Source organism: Pinus tabuliformis, chromosome 6, assembly GCF_031772625.1.
Source record: "Pinus tabuliformis cultivar Carrire ecotype Pingquan chromosome 6, CPIR1, whole genome shotgun sequence".
Lineage (NCBI taxonomy): Eukaryota > Viridiplantae > Streptophyta > Pinopsida > Pinales > Pinaceae > Pinus > Pinus tabuliformis.
Window position 1 is genome coordinate 1,999,301,374 of NC_142292.1, and position 17,684 is coordinate 1,999,319,057.

The 17,684-nt window shown below is 33.5% G+C and overlaps 2 pseudogenes; one reads left to right on the plus strand and one right to left on the minus strand.

Moving 5' to 3' along the window:
- Positions 1–9,374: 9,374 nt before the first annotated feature.
- Positions 9,375–10,041, minus strand: LOC149267264 (uncharacterized; annotated as a pseudogene).
- Positions 10,042–11,481: 1,440 nt separating this feature from the next.
- Positions 11,482–13,461, plus strand: LOC149267265 (protein RTF1 homolog pseudogene; annotated as a pseudogene).
- Positions 13,462–17,684: the final 4,223 nt, after the last annotated feature.

Sequence of the window (17,684 nt, forward strand, 5' to 3'; positions counted from 1 at the left end):
TATATGGTTGTGAACTATGGGCCAAAAGTACATCCAACATGCAGTGGAGACAAATTGAGAAAATTCAGAAGCGTTTGATTACAAACAAATTTAAGAATAAAAGTGTTGTTCCTTACGATATCTTGTTAAGTGAAATAGGGACTGCTCCTATTGAAGCACTTGCTATGGTGCGAGTCATAAGGTATTTAAAAAAAATTGAGTAAATGGAAGAGGGTAGATGGCCTAAGTTTGTCTTTAATGACAGATTGTGCAAGAGAAAAAAAGCTTGGATGCAACAAAATAACAAATGGTTTAGTAAATGCGGTATTTGCTTGAACGTGTGTCCCATAAACAACAAAGAGATAAAAGCTTTTGTTATGGAAAAGTTCCACAAGCATATTTGGGACAAGGAGCTAGGAAGAAAGAAAAATTACTATATTGAAGTGTTTAATCCCACTCATAATCATCAACCAAAGGCATACATAGAGGCCAATATCTCTTGGAGAGCTAAAATTCTTATTACTCAATTAAGGACTAATTCTCATCAACTACGTTGTCAAACAGGGCGCTGGAAGAGGCCAAAGGAAATGTGGGAGGAAAGAGTATGCATTTTTTGTTCTTCTGGAAAAATGGAAACAAAAGAACATTTCATTTTAGAATGTGAGGCTTTCAAAGACAACAGGGAAAGTTATGCGGATACGCTGGCAGCTATCTCTTGGGATAATCTATTTAGCGAGAGGTTGGTCGAGAAGCTAGGAGCATTTATTTTGAAGCTTCACAGAAAAAGGGCCGAATACATCAAGAAGATGAAAAAGCAAGCTGTCCCATAGGCTATCTTTAGCCTCGTAGACGTTAAGAATAATTTCTTTCTTCTTTCTTTCCCGGTAATAGTACTAACAAGTTATTGTTGGTATATTCGAAATGTAAAATTTTGCTTGGAATTTAATTATAAGTAATTTTTTAAAAATAATGTAGTTTTAAAATTGGAGCAAATATGCATAAGCAGAGTATCTTATAATATATATACACATTTAAAGAACTGTTATGTCTTAAAAAAAACGATATGACATTTAAAATAAATATATAGATATATATATATATATATATATATATATATATATATAGAAAGATTTGCCTCTTAAGAATTTTGATTTCTCTCAATTCTTGATAAATTTAAAGTTAAAATAGATTTAGGCTAGTTTAATCGTTATTTATAATTAATTATATTTATAATTATATTATTATTATTATTATCTAATTTTAAGGTCATGAGACTTTTTTATTTGTGGGACAAGAGATCCACTTCCTGCAACTATTTGACTGGACTAAATCTACGAAGGCGTACAAACTCTATCCCCTTATGGTTTTGAACATATGACCTCTTAAGAGAAAATGCATGCTCTTAACCATTAGGCCCACTCAAATTGTATCTAATTATAAATCAAATTATTAATTTTATGCTTTTTAATTATTTTTATTTTTATGTAATTTGGAGTGATCAAAAATGTTAAATAAGACATTAAACATGTCTACCATACTAGACTAGAATGCACCATAATAATTATAAATCTAATTATTAAATTTATGTTTTTTTAATTATTACTCAAATAATTTAATTATAGTTTATTTAATTTATAAGAACTTTGTTTTTTAAAAATCTAGAAATGTAGATTACTAGATGAGAGGGCGTATTTTTAAAGAATTTTTAGTGGAAAAATTATTAATTCAAATATTAATTTAATTATTTATTAATATTTTCTTACATATGAATGAAATGTTTTTAGATAGTTAAAAATTTCTAAGTTATAATGTTTGTTGAAGTTTTAATATCAAATAAATTTCCTATTGTAAATCTATTTTTTTATATTAATATGAATATTAATTATCAATTTTATTAAATTTAAATATAAATATTTTAATTTAATTATCACAAACATTTATTTATTATAAAAATATTATTATATTTATTCAAAATATTATTATAAAACAACTACTAAACTATAAATGAATTTTATTGTTTTAATTATTTGAATCAATCTACATAAATTTTAAACTTGATTTTATTTCTTAATTTGTAAATATTTTTATAATTTAATTCTATAATATGTTGAATTTAGGCTTTTGTGATTTATATCAAGTTTTTTGAGAAGATTTTTTTGGTGTAAATCACATTAGAATACATTTGTCAATGCGTTTTGAACCAATTAGTGTGATTCATTGTGAGGACAAGTTGAAGAACCAGGTGCATGTTAACTAGATAGAACAGATCATCCAATAGCTATATTTGACTACGAAACGGCTATGTTGGACTCGGCAACTAGACTGGATCAACGACTATATTTGGCTAGGAAACGACTAACTAGACTAGACCAAAGGAAAGGGAGAGGAAAAATATAATTAGTAATTAGTTAGTAAGTTCATTTTATATCCATTATCATATTTAAAAAAGATAATGTATATATTTAAATAATATGAATCAATTAGTTATAGAAAGGCTTATACTAAAAATATATAATTAAATATTTAGTTAATTAATTGAAAGTTAGTTTTATATCTATTATCATATTTAAATAAGGTAATGTATGCATTTAATTAAAATGAATCAAATAGTTATCGTGGGACTTATATTGAGGTTATATAATTAAATAGTTAGGTAATTAATTGTAAGTTAGTTTTGTTATAGTTTATACTTTATAAATAAATCTTATTATAAAACGATTTAATTAAATATAAACCTAAATTATTAACCTATCTAATTAAATATAAACTTAAAACTATCTAATTAAATATAAAATTTTAATTCATTAATAATATATAATAATTTTATTTTATTAAAAAGATAACTTATTAAGTTAGTTAAATAATGGACCTTCTAATAAATTTAGGAATAGAATTTGTGGCAAATTTCCTTAAAAATAACTAAAAAGGCTCATATTAGAGTTATATAATTAAAAAGTTAGTTAATTAATTGTGAGTTAGTTTTGTTATAGTTATTACCATAACACTTAATTGTTTGTATAACCCGCTAATAGCTAATAGATCTTATTTATAATTAATAAAACTATTTAATTAAATATAAACTTAAAGCTATATAAAATTTAAATCATTAATAATATATAATAATGTTTTTTATTAAAAGGATAACTTATTAAGTTAGTTTAAGAATGGACCTTCTAATAAACTTAAAAAATAGAATAAGCGGCCCTAAAAATAACTAAAACCGATGAGGGACTAATGAGAAAGAAAATAGTTTATTTTAATTGGTTAGTTAATTAAAATAGTTCACATCTTAAAGGATTTTTATTCATTGTACAAACAATTTATTAAAAAAAAAAGAGACGATAAAAAAGGAAACACCAACATATTCAAAAGACGAGGGCGAAAAAATAAACAAAGAAGACTCTACGGGGAAGAACAATCACAAGGAGCCGGGGCCGGGAAAAACAGCTAGGAAGAGAAGGCAGGGATCCAACAACTGCTAATTTTCCAGCCCTCATCTCTATTGAGATTGCTCTGCCTTTATGTATTAATTACTTTATATTAAAAATTGATACATATATATGTGTTGTTTAAAAAGGAACCAATTTATATTATTTTATTTTTTTAATGTAACATTTTGTTAATTCATATATTCTTGACAACTACTCCGTAATACAAGGTTGTATGGCACCCTCTATGATGAAATAATATAAAATTATAAAATAAATATGATAGTCTATTAATTCAATGCATTGTCAATGGAAAGAATTTGCTACAGTATGTTATTGTTGTAAACCAACCATATTATTCATAATTAGTACTTATTTAAAAATTAATATATTAACATATAGATGTCCAAAATCTTAGAGTAGAATTATTTTATACCAATTGTAACACACAATGATGATGGTGGGTTTGGGATTTGATTAGGTTTGATATTAATCATTTTTTCTGTAGTTCAATATAACAATTGTGTTTAGGGTATACTTTTGAGTTATTTTCAAATTTTTAACGAGACTTTTAAAAAACAAAAAAAAAAAATCATTAGAATGCTTACAACTCCAAAATCTATGTATGGTGTTGATTTCTTTATTTGATGTTCAAGGTTGTTTAGGAATCAACAAATTTGCTTAATATCCCTAAAAGATGTGTTGTGTAATCCTAATATGATGAAAAATGGTGTTGTGGGTACACGATTAAAAAAATCTCACTAGGAATGCATGAGCATTCTAATAAAACATTTGTATTCCTAAGAATATGTGCATGTTCCTAACCCATGCCAAGTTGGAAACCTGGTTGCGAGATCAAGCTTTGTCAACACTAGATGCCAAGGCATATATTGTGCATTCCTATGGCCATGTGTTCCTAATAGTCGCATTACCACTTTTCATGCCATCATATTCTTACAAGTGCACAACAACTTAAATAATTAAGAGACAATGTAAATGATCAAATTAACAACATTGTGAATGAAAATATACAATACCCCAGCTAAAACATAGGAAGTACCTTGGTAACAAGGGGGGCCTACCTCCTTAGATGAGGCAATGGTAAGAGTTTAACCTTTTCCTCACACACACGAAATGGAAATGGAATAGACACTAGCAATCTTTTTAATTAATTACATAGTTATAAAAATCTTCTATCAATTTATTTATTCATTCCCCCTAGCTGGGGTGTTGCAACAATGTGATTTGATGATGTTGTTGCAGGATAAAAGTGTTGCAGGAAATCATAGGTGTCGTAGCAACTGAATTTCTCCAAATCCTTTATTGTCACCTCCAAGGGTACTCGTATGAGTTTATCTAAAGTATTTCTCATAAATTCTCATTTTAGCATAAAAGGTAGATTCTTTCCTTAATATATAAAAATGAACATTAAAAGTGACATAATCAGAGAACTATTGTACCTTGCTCAAAAATGCATTATTACGAGAAAATGAGTTATAAGATGGTATAATGATGGGAAAAAGGTATTGAAAGGGTAGTGAATGGGTGCTAAAAGGATGTCAATTCTGGCTCCTGTCACCTTGATTGCAATATGATGATTCAAATAAACCCTCTAGTTGCCTCTCACACACAAAGGTTTCCAATTCTTAATACTCCTCAAACAACAAATAATGATGAAGGTGTATGGTCTTATGTTTGAAATAGAAAGGGATCTAGGTAGGCGAAAACCCTAACCCCCAAAGATATGATTGACATTAACAAGAGGTAGGCTATAACAAGGTATATAAAGGCATACAACTCTCTCTCGTCCATTGTTGTTGCATTCTCATGAGAGGGTTAAGTAACTTATGTTGATGGTCAGCTTGAACGCCCTAAACAACTTACCTTTGGTGAATAATTAATTCCACATAGATATGTGAAAATGGACAACCCTTTCAATGTTCACAATAGCGTGGAATAGTTAATTCCACATAGATATGTGAAAATGAACAACCCTTTCAATGTTCACAATAGCGTGGAATGAAGATGAGATGTACTACATATAAGAAGTGTTATCAACTAAATTATTTCCACAAAACTGCACTTGTCATTACAAAAAATTATCAACAATATGCCGAGACAAAAGTTATTTATAACAATTAATCAAACTCAAAAATAATTGAAAAAACATTATAAAATGATTTTTTAGTCATCAATACAAAATAAGAATGTAAATATTTGTGTGATCTATATGATGTCCCATTTGAAAACCATTTGAAAATTGAATAAATCTCTAAAAATTTACATAAAAATAGTGATAATTCATTAATTAATGAATGATATAAAAATTAATAAAAATCCCATAAAAATAAAGTACCAAATATGAATCATGGCTGCCCCCATTAAAATTAAAAGCTCCAGAACATTAATAATAATAAGTACTTTGGCAGCTCAATGTTCCTATCATACATGAGAAACCACAATGTGCTTGAGGATCATTCACATTTTGGCAGCTCAATGTTCCTATCATACATGAGAAACCACAATGTGCTTGAGGATCATTCACATTTTTTGAAGAAAAAAAACATATAAATAAGAATCCTGGGAATCAACGCCTTTAAATAAGACTGGACTAGAGTCTAGAGATCGAATCAACGCGAGATTTCAGGTAGAGCTGGGATAGTGGGATTCGAGGATAAAGCAAAAAGTCGCAGGCCGCGTGAATGGCGTTAATAGTTTTTGCACGGCGCCGCCACCGAATGGTCGACGTCCACGGGTCAAGTAACGGATCCGAAATGCGCGTCAATCAAGGACGCCGGAAAAAGTTTTTCGTCTGGGGCTTAGCCGAAGCCAAAAACACAAACACTCCTATTGAACAAACCAAATTCTACGGAGTTGTTCTCCAGCCTGCGGTAGTATGTGTCATGCTCATGGTCATCCCCTGTCTGATAAATCCCTGATACCTGTCTTATCAGGTAGGAATTTTAAATCTGAATCACCTGTCAAATTTGATGGTTTAGGTAACCCTAACACTTGTTCTAGTCATTTTAACAAAAATTGTTAACCATTATGAAAAAAATTAGTTGTATTTGACCAGCAAATCACCTAGTGATAAGCAATTTACCAGTGAAATTCCAACCATGTATCTTACATTTTCACATTTTCCTGCATTGTCACTTTTATTGAACAAACCAAATTCTACCGTTCTCTATATATATGGCCATGTAAGGTGCATATACAGGAGAGGCTATCAACTTTGTTGCAGAATTTTCAACACTCTATCAGTTGGATGTATATCCATCTCAACATGCATTAGCATTTATTTAGTTGGATATATATTTATTTCAACATGCATGCATTCTTGCATCACAGCATTTATTTATGGTTTTTTATAAGATATTTTGGAGATTTTGTCTAGAATAAGGTGAAAAAGATTAAATTGTGATTTTTTTGTTATTTGAAATGTATTTTTGATTGTATATATGGATTTTGCATGGGAAGTACTGTAGTGGAATTTGGAATGTGAAAAGTACACAACTCAAATTTATAATTTCAAGAAATTTCTATTAAATTCTGACAGGATTCCACCAAAAAATATGCTTATGTTCTTAACAGATAAACTGTGGGTTCTTAACAAGTAGACTATGGAAATTTTACATTCTTTTTCAGTGAAAAAGACAAACCCATTAAAGGCTGCCATCAGTGTAGGTATTTCAAACCTGACACACTAGTCAAATTTAATTATTTCTACAAATCTAATGCCCATTTCAATCATTTTAATTCAAAATGATAATGGTAAAAGAAAATCAGACTTCATTAAATAATTTTACAATTCTAATACCCCTGCATTGTCACTTTTATTGAACAAACCAAATTCTACGGTTCTATATATATATATATTAAATGTGGCCATGTAAGGTGCATATATCAACTCAGTTGCAGAATTTTCAACACTCTGTCAATTGGATGTATATCCATCCCAACATGCATGAGCATTTATTTAGTTGGATATATATCTATTTCAACATGCATGCATTCTTGCATCAGAGCATTTATTTATGGTTTTTTATAAGATATTTTGGAGATTTTGTCTAGAATAAGGTGAAAAAGATTAAATTGTGATTTTTTTGTTATTTGAAATGTATCTTTGATTGTATATCTGAATTTTGCATGGGAAATACTATAGTGGAATGTGAAAAGTTCACAACTCAAATTTGTAATTTCAAGAAATTTCTGTTAATTTTTGACAGGATTCCACCAAAAAATATGCTTGGGTTCTTAACAGATAAACTGTGGGTTCTTAACAAGGAAATTTTACATTCTGCTTTCAGTGAAACAGACAAAAACCCATTAAAGACTACCATCAGTTTAAGTATTTTAAACCTGAAACACTAGTCAAATTTAATTATTTCTACAAATCTAATGCCCATTTCAATCATTTTAATTCAAAATAATAATGGTAAAAGAAAATCAGACTACATTAAATAATTTTACAATTCTAATACCCATTTTAATCATTTTAACCTAAAATGGTGATAGCAAAAGATACTCTAATACCCATTTCAATCATTTTAAGGCAAAATGGTGATGGCGGAAGAAAATCGACTTTATTTGAGAAGCAAATTCAAATTACATCCCTGCTGCCATTTTCTTTTAGGGTTTAAATGTGGCCTTAACGTGAATGTACTTATATTTTTGAAAAGATAGTACCGAAATGGATGACATATCATGCAGCATGACAAAAACATTTTGTCGGACAGGTTGGTACCAGTGATTAGTTTGGAAAGTTATGGAAATTTGGATCATATTATTAAGAAAATTTGGCAAAGATTTTTGTAAATTCAAGTTACAGTTGTTAAACTTCAAAATTTTAGGTATCTTAGAGATTTTTTGATGGTGCTGAATCTATTTCCACCATAAAAAACATGATTAAACACTGCCTCTACAAGATTTTTTGAAATATTTATTTTGTATTTATAAAATATTTGATAGTAAATTAATTAAATTTTTTATTTATTTTGTATTTATTTATAAAATATTTAATAGAGAAATTAATTAAATTATAAATTTATACTTGTTTAATAATTTTTGAAAATAATATATTTGTTTTTAAAAGTTTTCAAGCCTATTATGAAAAAGATGTAATATTTTGTCATTTACATATTTTGGTTTCATCAAATTATATAAAAAAACGGAGTTGTCTTTAGGAGTTGTCTTTAGTGCGACTTTTTGGAGATTCCGGTGACGGAATCCGGCGGAAAAAATTGAGGTTAAATCTTGATTTGTATTATTTAAAATGGTTTTTTAACTACATATTTGGATTCAACACCCTGAAAAACCCTTGGGACGTTTGATTGTGTAGAAATCAGCTATCAAACTTGCGATTCCAATAAATTGTTGCCGGATTTTGACCGGAAAAACCCACCGGAAAAGCTTCCAAAAAGTCTCTTTAAAGACAACTCCTTAAAGGAGTTGTCTTTAGTGTGACTTTTGAAGATTCTGGTGACGGAATCCGACGGAAAAAATTGAGGTTAAATCTTGATTTGTATTATTTAAAATGGTTTCTTAACTGCATATTTAGATTCAACACCCTGAAAAACCCTTGGGACGTTTGATTGTGCATAAATCAGCTATCAAACTTGTGATTCCAATCAATTGCTGCTGGATTTTGACCGGAAAAGCTTCCAAAAAGTCTCTTTAAAGACAAGGAGTTGTCTTTAAAGAGACTTTTTGGAAGCTTTTCCGATGGGTTTTTCCGGTCAAAATCCAGTATCAATTTATTGGAATTGCAAGTTTGATAGCTGATTTCTGCACAATCAAACGTCCCAAGGGTTTTTTAGGGTGTTGAATCCAAATATGCAGTTAAAAAACCATTTTAAATAATACAAATCAAGATTTAACCTCAATTTTTTCCGCTGGATTCCGTCATCGGAATCTCCAAAAAGTCGCACTAAAGACAACTCCATTATTCCTAGTAACCAAGATAAATTTTTATTGGAATCATTTTCTGCAGTGATGAAACAAATAAACCTTAGAACAGGCTAAAAAATGCCTATTCTGAGGAATACAGGCCAACTGACGGTCTTCACCTCGATTCCGCCCCACGCATCCTTGAAACGAGTAGCCATTTGTTCGTCCAGCAGATCAACTCCCGTGGCCTTCGCCATCTAATAAGGAGACCACGATCTCAAATAAGTCATGAACCCATCTAACCCCATCTCCTTCTTTGCCCATAATTTTATGGGACCCGTTGTGGACTCCCCTTCCTCTGAGCCCTCCTGGACAACGCCCCAGAACAGGAAGGACAACGATGCGTATTGGTCGTCCACTATTCGACGAGCGGGGTCCAAAAGGGGAGGAGGGATGGGTCGTACAGATCCTCAAATACACGGTCCACGCTTGGGTTCACAACTGGTTCTCTGTAGCACCACGCGGTAAATACCCCACCGGGCTTCCGTAGAACGTGCTTCACATGCCCATAAAAGGTCTCCAGATCGAACCAGTGAAGAGCCTGCGCCACCGTCACCAGATCCACGCTCCCCTCTGCTCGTACGGTGCTCTCCACCTCCCCCACCAACATCGCCCGAGGAGTCACCGCGTACTTTATGTTGGGACGCCTGGGAGCGTAGCTGATCTATTACTCGCTCACATCCGTCGCTATCACGCTCTCGAATATCTCACACAACTGTCAACATCAAAATCAAGAACATCAAAATGAAATGTAATAGCTGCAAATGAAGAAACAGAGATCAGGGTGAATGGTAATGAAAAGTAGATTACAGAAAGTGCAGCTTGACCGCTTTCGGTGCCAACGTCCCAAGCCAGACAACGGTGGGGCGTGTGTGTTGCAATGAAGGAGAAGAGCTTAGGTGGGTATTGGGGCCTCACATCAGCATACTCTCTTGCCTACCTGTCAAACAATCCTGTTGCCATATTTGATATTTACGCCGTATGGTGTTTCTCTTTGAAATGAATTTCCCCAGCCCATGCCGTGTCCTATTGTTGACTGTGGATTTGTGGTGTTAGACGATTGAACTAAGTTTGATCGTTGATCCTCACACTGTCCTTTCGTCCCCCAACCCAATGGCCTCTCTGTCTTCAGAGTTATTGTTTGGGGATGTTTCCTCTGGAGGTATGGGAGCTAGGGCTTCATGAGACAGAGTCGGTCTGTTTACAAGTTCAGGTGTCCGGTCTTCGGCCTTGTTTCGTCTCAGGTTGGCTAGGTATGTGTTAATATCTGATTTTATGTGTATTTTCGTGCTGCTCGTTTAGACGTTCTTCGCCACTTTCCAGTTATTTTAGCTGAAATCCAGAGAGTTCCAGTTTTTGTTGCGAGATCTGTTTTTTTCTTTCTTTGAAAACAGTGTCTGTGTATTCGGTGATATTTTGGATTCAGGTAATTATCATTTCAGACAATCAGATAAAATTCCATTTATTTACTCGAAGTCAGTTTTTGTGACAATGTTCGTTAACTCTTTCCCTGAAGAAAGTTCAGTTTTTTCAATCATTAATTGTTCTGTATCTATTTCTCATCTCTGTTAGAAATCTGGTGTCTTTTCATTCTTTCAGTAGCTCACATCTACACAGTTTTGTCAGTGTCTGTACTTACATTAATATAAATCTGAGTTGGTCGTTTAGGGTTTCGTTGCCTATTCGGTAACGCCCTTTTTTTCATTGTGAATATAAAATTTTCTTTGGGGGCAATATTCAGATTTTTGGTAGGACATTCATTTTACTTGGTTTGAATTTCATGTGCTATTTATTATTCTATGACTTTTGGTCAGTATTAATTGTATAGTTAGGGTTTGTTATATTCTCACACTTTTGCGCATACTTGGTTTGTGATATGTGTACTTCTCAAATGTTTAAGTTCTATGAAGAATTTGGCTCAGAAATATTTTTGAAATTTGCCATATCTATGTTCAAAGTGCTTTCTTTATAGGTCTAAGTGTTCTTTTGAACTAATTGAGATAGTAATGTTCGTTTCATTATAAGGGCCATGTATTACAAAACACAATGTCAATGATGTACATTTATTAAGCTCCATGGTGTGCTTTGCATCTCACAATTTTAATCTGTTTGATGGACAATAGGTTTTAGGTTTTGAAGATCTATTGAGGAGTGGTATTTGCAGTCTCTGCTCTAGCCAGGGAACGAAGGACTATTCAATCGGCGTGGGTGTTTAGAGGGGAAAAAAAAGTTATGGCTGAACTGGAGCATTTGCTGCTAGAAGCAGCCGGTCGAACATCTACCAATGATGGAAAGCAAAACTGAAATCCTGTGAAAGGGAGACTGGAGGATTCTGATTCAGATGATGGCAGTGACTTGAAATACATTGATGACGATGATTCAGATGATGTTGGGACAGCAAATAGGAAGGCTTCTGGGTCAAGAATGCCCCTGAAAAAGAGATTTGATTCTGGTGACAAGGATGATGATGACAGGGGTCTCCGTGATGATTCCGATAGCGAATTATCCATAGGAAGTGATTTATACAAAGATGATGAAGATAGGGAGCAGCTTGGGAAAATGTCTGAACTAGACCAGGAGTTGATTTTGGCAGAACGAGCAGAAGCAAGGGATAATTATTTAATGTGTAAAAGGGCTCGCCAAAACGAGATTAGAAATCAACAATGGAAAGAAACAGGGCCTCCATCTTCACGGATGCGCTCTTTTGTGAAATCGACAAGGTCTGTAAAAGAAAATGCTTTGAGTGAATTGGTAGCAAGGCGGCAGAAAGCACAGGATTCTGACATTCAGCGTAAGCGGAGAGATAACACTGGTTCATCTAAGGGGCGGGATTCGTCACCTAGTAGAAGAAAATCTCATGTGAGTCGGAGCCTTAGTTTGTCATCCTCTAGTGAAGGAGAAGGAAGTGGAAGTAGTCGCGAAGAATCAGATAGTGATGGTGATGGTCCCGACTCTGCTGACACTCCTAGCTTTGAAGATATTAGAAGCATAACAATAAGGAGATCAAAACTTTCCAAGTGGTTTATGGAACCATTCTTTGAGAATATCATTGTGGGCTGCTTTGTAAGAATTGGGATAGGAATGTCCAGCTCAGGACAGAGTACTTACCGTCTTTGCATGGAAAAAAATGTTGATGTGATAAACCCTGATAAACAATACAAGTTTGAGAACCGCACCACATACAAATATTTGAATTGTTTCTGGGGTAGCGAGAGTAGTGCAGCAAGATGGCAGATGGCCAGGGTGTCTGATTCACCTCCACTTGAGAAAGAGTTTTCAGATTAGGAGAGGGAATTAGAACGCAGTGGTGGTCAGATGATTAGTTGAGCAGAAGTTAAGGAAAAAATAAATGTGCTAAAAAAGATAAATCAATTTGTGTATTCTGCAGAAACTGTAAAACAAATGTTGTAGGAAAAGAAGTTGGCTTCCAAAAGGCCATCGAATGTGGCTGCTGAAAAGGACAGGGTTAGAAGAGAGATGGCTCTGGCGGAGAGCAGGCATGATTATTCAGAAGTTGAGAGAATTAAAGTGAGATTGAAGGAACTAGAAGTCCTTTCTCTTTAGAGCAAAAGCAAGAATGAAAAATCCTTGATGCTAGCAGAAATGAATAAGAAAAACAAGGATGAAAATTTCAAGAACGCTTCTGAGATCAAGCCTCTAAACCTTAATCTTAAAGCAGGTGAAGCATGGTATGATCCTTTCACTCGGCGTTGGACTCAATCTCAAAATTATTATGATACAAAGGCAAAGGTTGCTGAAGACAACACTGATGCCAACAGAGAGGCAAATGCAGCCAAAGTAGAGGAAGCCATAGCAATAGAAACTACTGAGGATGATGGAAAGCTTGTCGACACTGATGCTCCTGTATCAGAAGATGCAAAGGTGTATTCTTTGCATGATTTTGAACTTCCAATTTCACTTGCTGGATTGCAGAAGTATGGGGGTGCTCAAGGGGCCCCTTTAGCTTTTATGGCTAGAAAGCAGAAGATTGAGTCAACTTGTGGAGTGCAAGTTCCTAGCAATGATGGAAGGAGGCATAGTCTGACATTAACTGTGAATGATTACAAGCGTAGAAGAGGCCTGCTGTGAAAATAAATAATGATATTTTCTCTACTTGTTGGTTTCCCCATTTAATTTTTATATGAAAGATTTGGAAATTTCCTTTTGGGATTGCCAGAAACATATGCAGAAAAGCCTTAAAGTGAACATTTTTGTAAATTGTTTCAAATTCTATATGTAGTGTGCCATTATATGCACTTTAAAACACAACTGCAATAACCTATTCAACCAAGGATTGTCTTTTAACAGTAGGAACATCATGGATTGTTGGCAGGCATGAAATCAACAATGTGTTAGAAATATAGGCTGTATTTTCTGACATCTAAAGTTCAGGGGTGTTTTTTTGTCTCAACCATTCTGCTAAAAAATGGTATATAATGTTCCAAAAGGATTCCTTTCCTCTAAGTAATGCTATTCCACTACAAGTTATCATGCAGTTGGTGAAACATGGCATTTTACGTTGTTTGAGATTGATGCTGAGTGATGCTTTTTCTAAATTATTGTTGAAATATGTAGTGTTTTTTAGATTCATGTAATAAATGCTATGTTTCATTAATTTCTGTTGTTGTAGTATAGTTTGCTTAAATTCTTTTAGAGTTATGGTTGTTTTGTTGTGCTTAGTTGTTTATTCTTGCTTTCGATTGATTACAATTCTATCTAATAAGCAACTATCTTTTACATGGTAAAATTTTTTGGCTGAATCGAGGAAAACATTTGCAAATCTAGAAGAACTTTGGTATAGCCAAATAATTCGGTTCAGTTGGGATTCGTATAGTCAATCTGTTGTTTGTTCAAAACTGAACCAAAACAAATCCAATTTTAACCCAAAAAAATCATCTTCCCAAGAAACCCTAAAGAATTCTTAAGAAAATGCATTTTAAATTTCAAGCCACCAATGAATATGTTATTTGCCCATTTCTTCTCCCTGTCCCGCCATTTCCTATCACTACTCCCTCGTTTAGGAGCTAGCCATGGGAGATTTTAGGAGACTATGCTGCTGCTGATGCCTAGAGACGTTTGTCTATTTTGTTCATGTGTGAAGTCTCGAGGAGACTGCATTTGTACTTGGGACACTGTTGCCTGCACCTTAAAGGCCTTCTTAGACCTTCATAAACAAAGTTACACTCAAATGAAGCATGCCAACCGAGCCAACATACTAAATAAGTAGATTCCACTAGGTATTTAGTCATATATTCTCTGTTTGCTATGTGCTTATTTAATTTTTATTTTTCAACTTGAAAGGGTGTACCTAATGTCTGTGCATATCCTTCTTACTTCCAGAACACCTAGAACAGGTTACATGACCTACATTATCAAAAGTAGAATCACAACACACGCAAACAAATACATACGCCCACCATGCACAAGAAAATAGTGTGATGGCTATCAACTTTTTTAAATCAAACTTGTAATAATCTCAATAATAAATCTAATGTTCTTTAGAGAAGACTTGCTACTCTAGTTTTTGCTGGGTTTCGTACAGTTTATAGTGTATGATAAGGAAATACATTTCTTGAAGGGATTGCATCAGAAGGCTCAACGGACCTTTGATAATTTTTGTAGGGGTTTATGTTATCCAATCATTAAGATTTTTGATAAAATTAGTCTGGACTATCCACATACCTATTTTTTCAAATAAATTTGAAGAAGTGCATGTTTTTGCTTTAATAATATGTATACTCCTGAACTCTATGAACTGTAGTTTTGTGGGCCAATTGTTTTCTATATTGTATGGTATCCACATTTGAATTCAGATTCTATCTTGATAACTATCATGTCTTAGTATGTTTTTATGAATATATTGCATTGTAAGTGTTCTTTCTCTTCTTACATTGGACAAGAGAATACGGCTGTCTTTGACAATGTGAAGTTGTTGAAGATGCAAAAATTCCCTTGCGTTACATGAGCCAACTTGACCTTCAATAGAAACATTGCTGAACACAATGAGAAGTTTCATGTTTCTTTAGAGAGCATCTCGAAAGGCTTGTGTAATTCCTGCATTGTTTTGGTTGATGCTTTGCTGAGGAATCATTGAGACTCATCATGGTTTTGTGGTCCAATCAGAACCTATTCAATACTCACCTTCATTGACTATATTAGTCAAACACAAACCCTGTCAAAACTCTCAAGCCAATAGGGCTCGGGCACAATGTTAGTTCCTCAATACGGTGATCAAAGTATGTCATCAACATTACAATTGTCTTCACGCATCCTTTTTCTAAATGAATCTATATTACATGTGCTTGAAGAACTAGCTTTGAAGTCTCTATTCTCTGGCAATGCTCAGGTTTAAGTTCATGTAGGCAATTCTATGTTGAAATTATACTTGCATACTGGAATCTTATATTGGCGGAAGACCATTACTCAAATGCCTACCAAAAAAAGCACCCATTCTGACACACCACCTATGCAGAGGAAGAAGCCTCACAAGTGTTTGGGCTCCTTTTCTCTATCATGGCTAGGGAAGTAGCCAAGAGTAAATATCTCTACAGGCATGAAGTCCAATAAAAATAATGTATAAGACATATTTGACAACCAACAATTGCATCTAAAATGCAAAATATCTTCCCGGCTTTTCAGAAAATGTGGAGTCCAGCAGAATGTGAGGCCAACACTATCATCAAAATTCAAACCAGATATGAATCTTTCAGTCTTACGGTATTATGGGATAACAACGTCACTGATATATGAACTATATATCAAGCTTTCAATCCTAAAATATAAGTGCCAGATGCTTCATTGAAAAGCCTAGAAGCCTTCTTTCAAATGTAACTGGATGATGCACAGAAGTTAATGCTAATAGAAGTCCATATGGAGCGACCAACCCTTAACATGGTGCTGGGCTCTTGTACAAGAATACTTCTTTCAAATATAACAATTGAATGATGCACAGAAGTTGATGCTAAAAGAAGTCAGTATAGAGAGACCAACCCTTAACATGGCGGTGGGATCTTGTACGAGACTTAGTCAACTCAAATTCACCTCCTACACAAACTTTGATATGCTTCAAGCAAGAAATGCAAGATAGGTTATACCTGAGGGGGAAAGCAGAGGAAATCATGAAGCAATGGATTCACGTAAGGCAAGTACCTGGTCAAAGGCATCAAACAATATTTTTGATGGCTTCAAGTCCATGGTGATGAACTTGGAAGTTCATCGACTCACTTCGCAGAGAAATCTCAACAAACATATCCAAAGAAAAATGGACCTGCTTAGTATAAATGCTTTGGAGAATGCTTTACAAGTAGCTCTCGAGTTTGAGGCCAAAGCTTCAGAAGAAAATGTACTAAGCCTCCACCAACTAAAGCAAGGTTCTCAAAGCCTTATCTTTTAGAACTGTCTCTATTAGTAACTCAGAGCAACCTTTAAATTAGGGAAATGACAAAGGTAAGAAAAAGTATAGTAGTTATCATAAATATGCATGCATGATAACTACAGGGTATTGCTCAAAAATCTTGAATAACATAGAACCAGTGTTATTGGAACCAGACCGGAACTGGTGAAATCAGTCGATTCGATCTTTTGACACCCAAACGGGTCTGGTTCGAGGTCTGGAACCGGAAATGGCCAGTTTGGTATTGCACTGGCTGGTTAGGTACCAAATTGGCCAATTCTGCACAATATGATTAAAGATGTTCCAAACGTAATTTTTTTTTAGAAAAAAACAAGAATTTTTGAGTGGGGTAGCCTAATATTCAAGCCTATGGCTTTAGTATTGCTTATGCAATTCACAACATTACCATGAAAGGACTTTGGATGTTTGAGAGTAGTTCTAACCTCATTGAATTTCATATGGAGAAAGTAAAATTTTAGATCTCACTCAAAATTTAGTAGACTTGACAACCTTTTTTAGGATTTCAAGATTGTGGGGATTGCCACATTTCCGTTGGATTTTTTTATGTATGAGGGTATGAACTAGTAATTAATCAAGAACACTAAGCTCTCTATGTACCTTAATGTTAGTGACATTGGTTGATGAACTCTTCTCTCAGAACCCTACTAAAAATGTACCCATCACTGAAACAAAATCTTGACTTGAGATGATACTTTTTTTTCTATCTTATTTTAATGCTTAGAGGGTGATATTGATGATGGAGACCCTAATATAGACAATGATTTTGATTATATGTAGGTATTTATTGTAACATGAATTTTTATTTTTTTTTGATGCTAACGGTCATCTAGACCCTGTTTGTTAATGTTTTTCGGTTTAGGGATGGATTGTACTACCCTGTTTGTTGATGTTTTTTCGGTTTAGAGATGGATTTT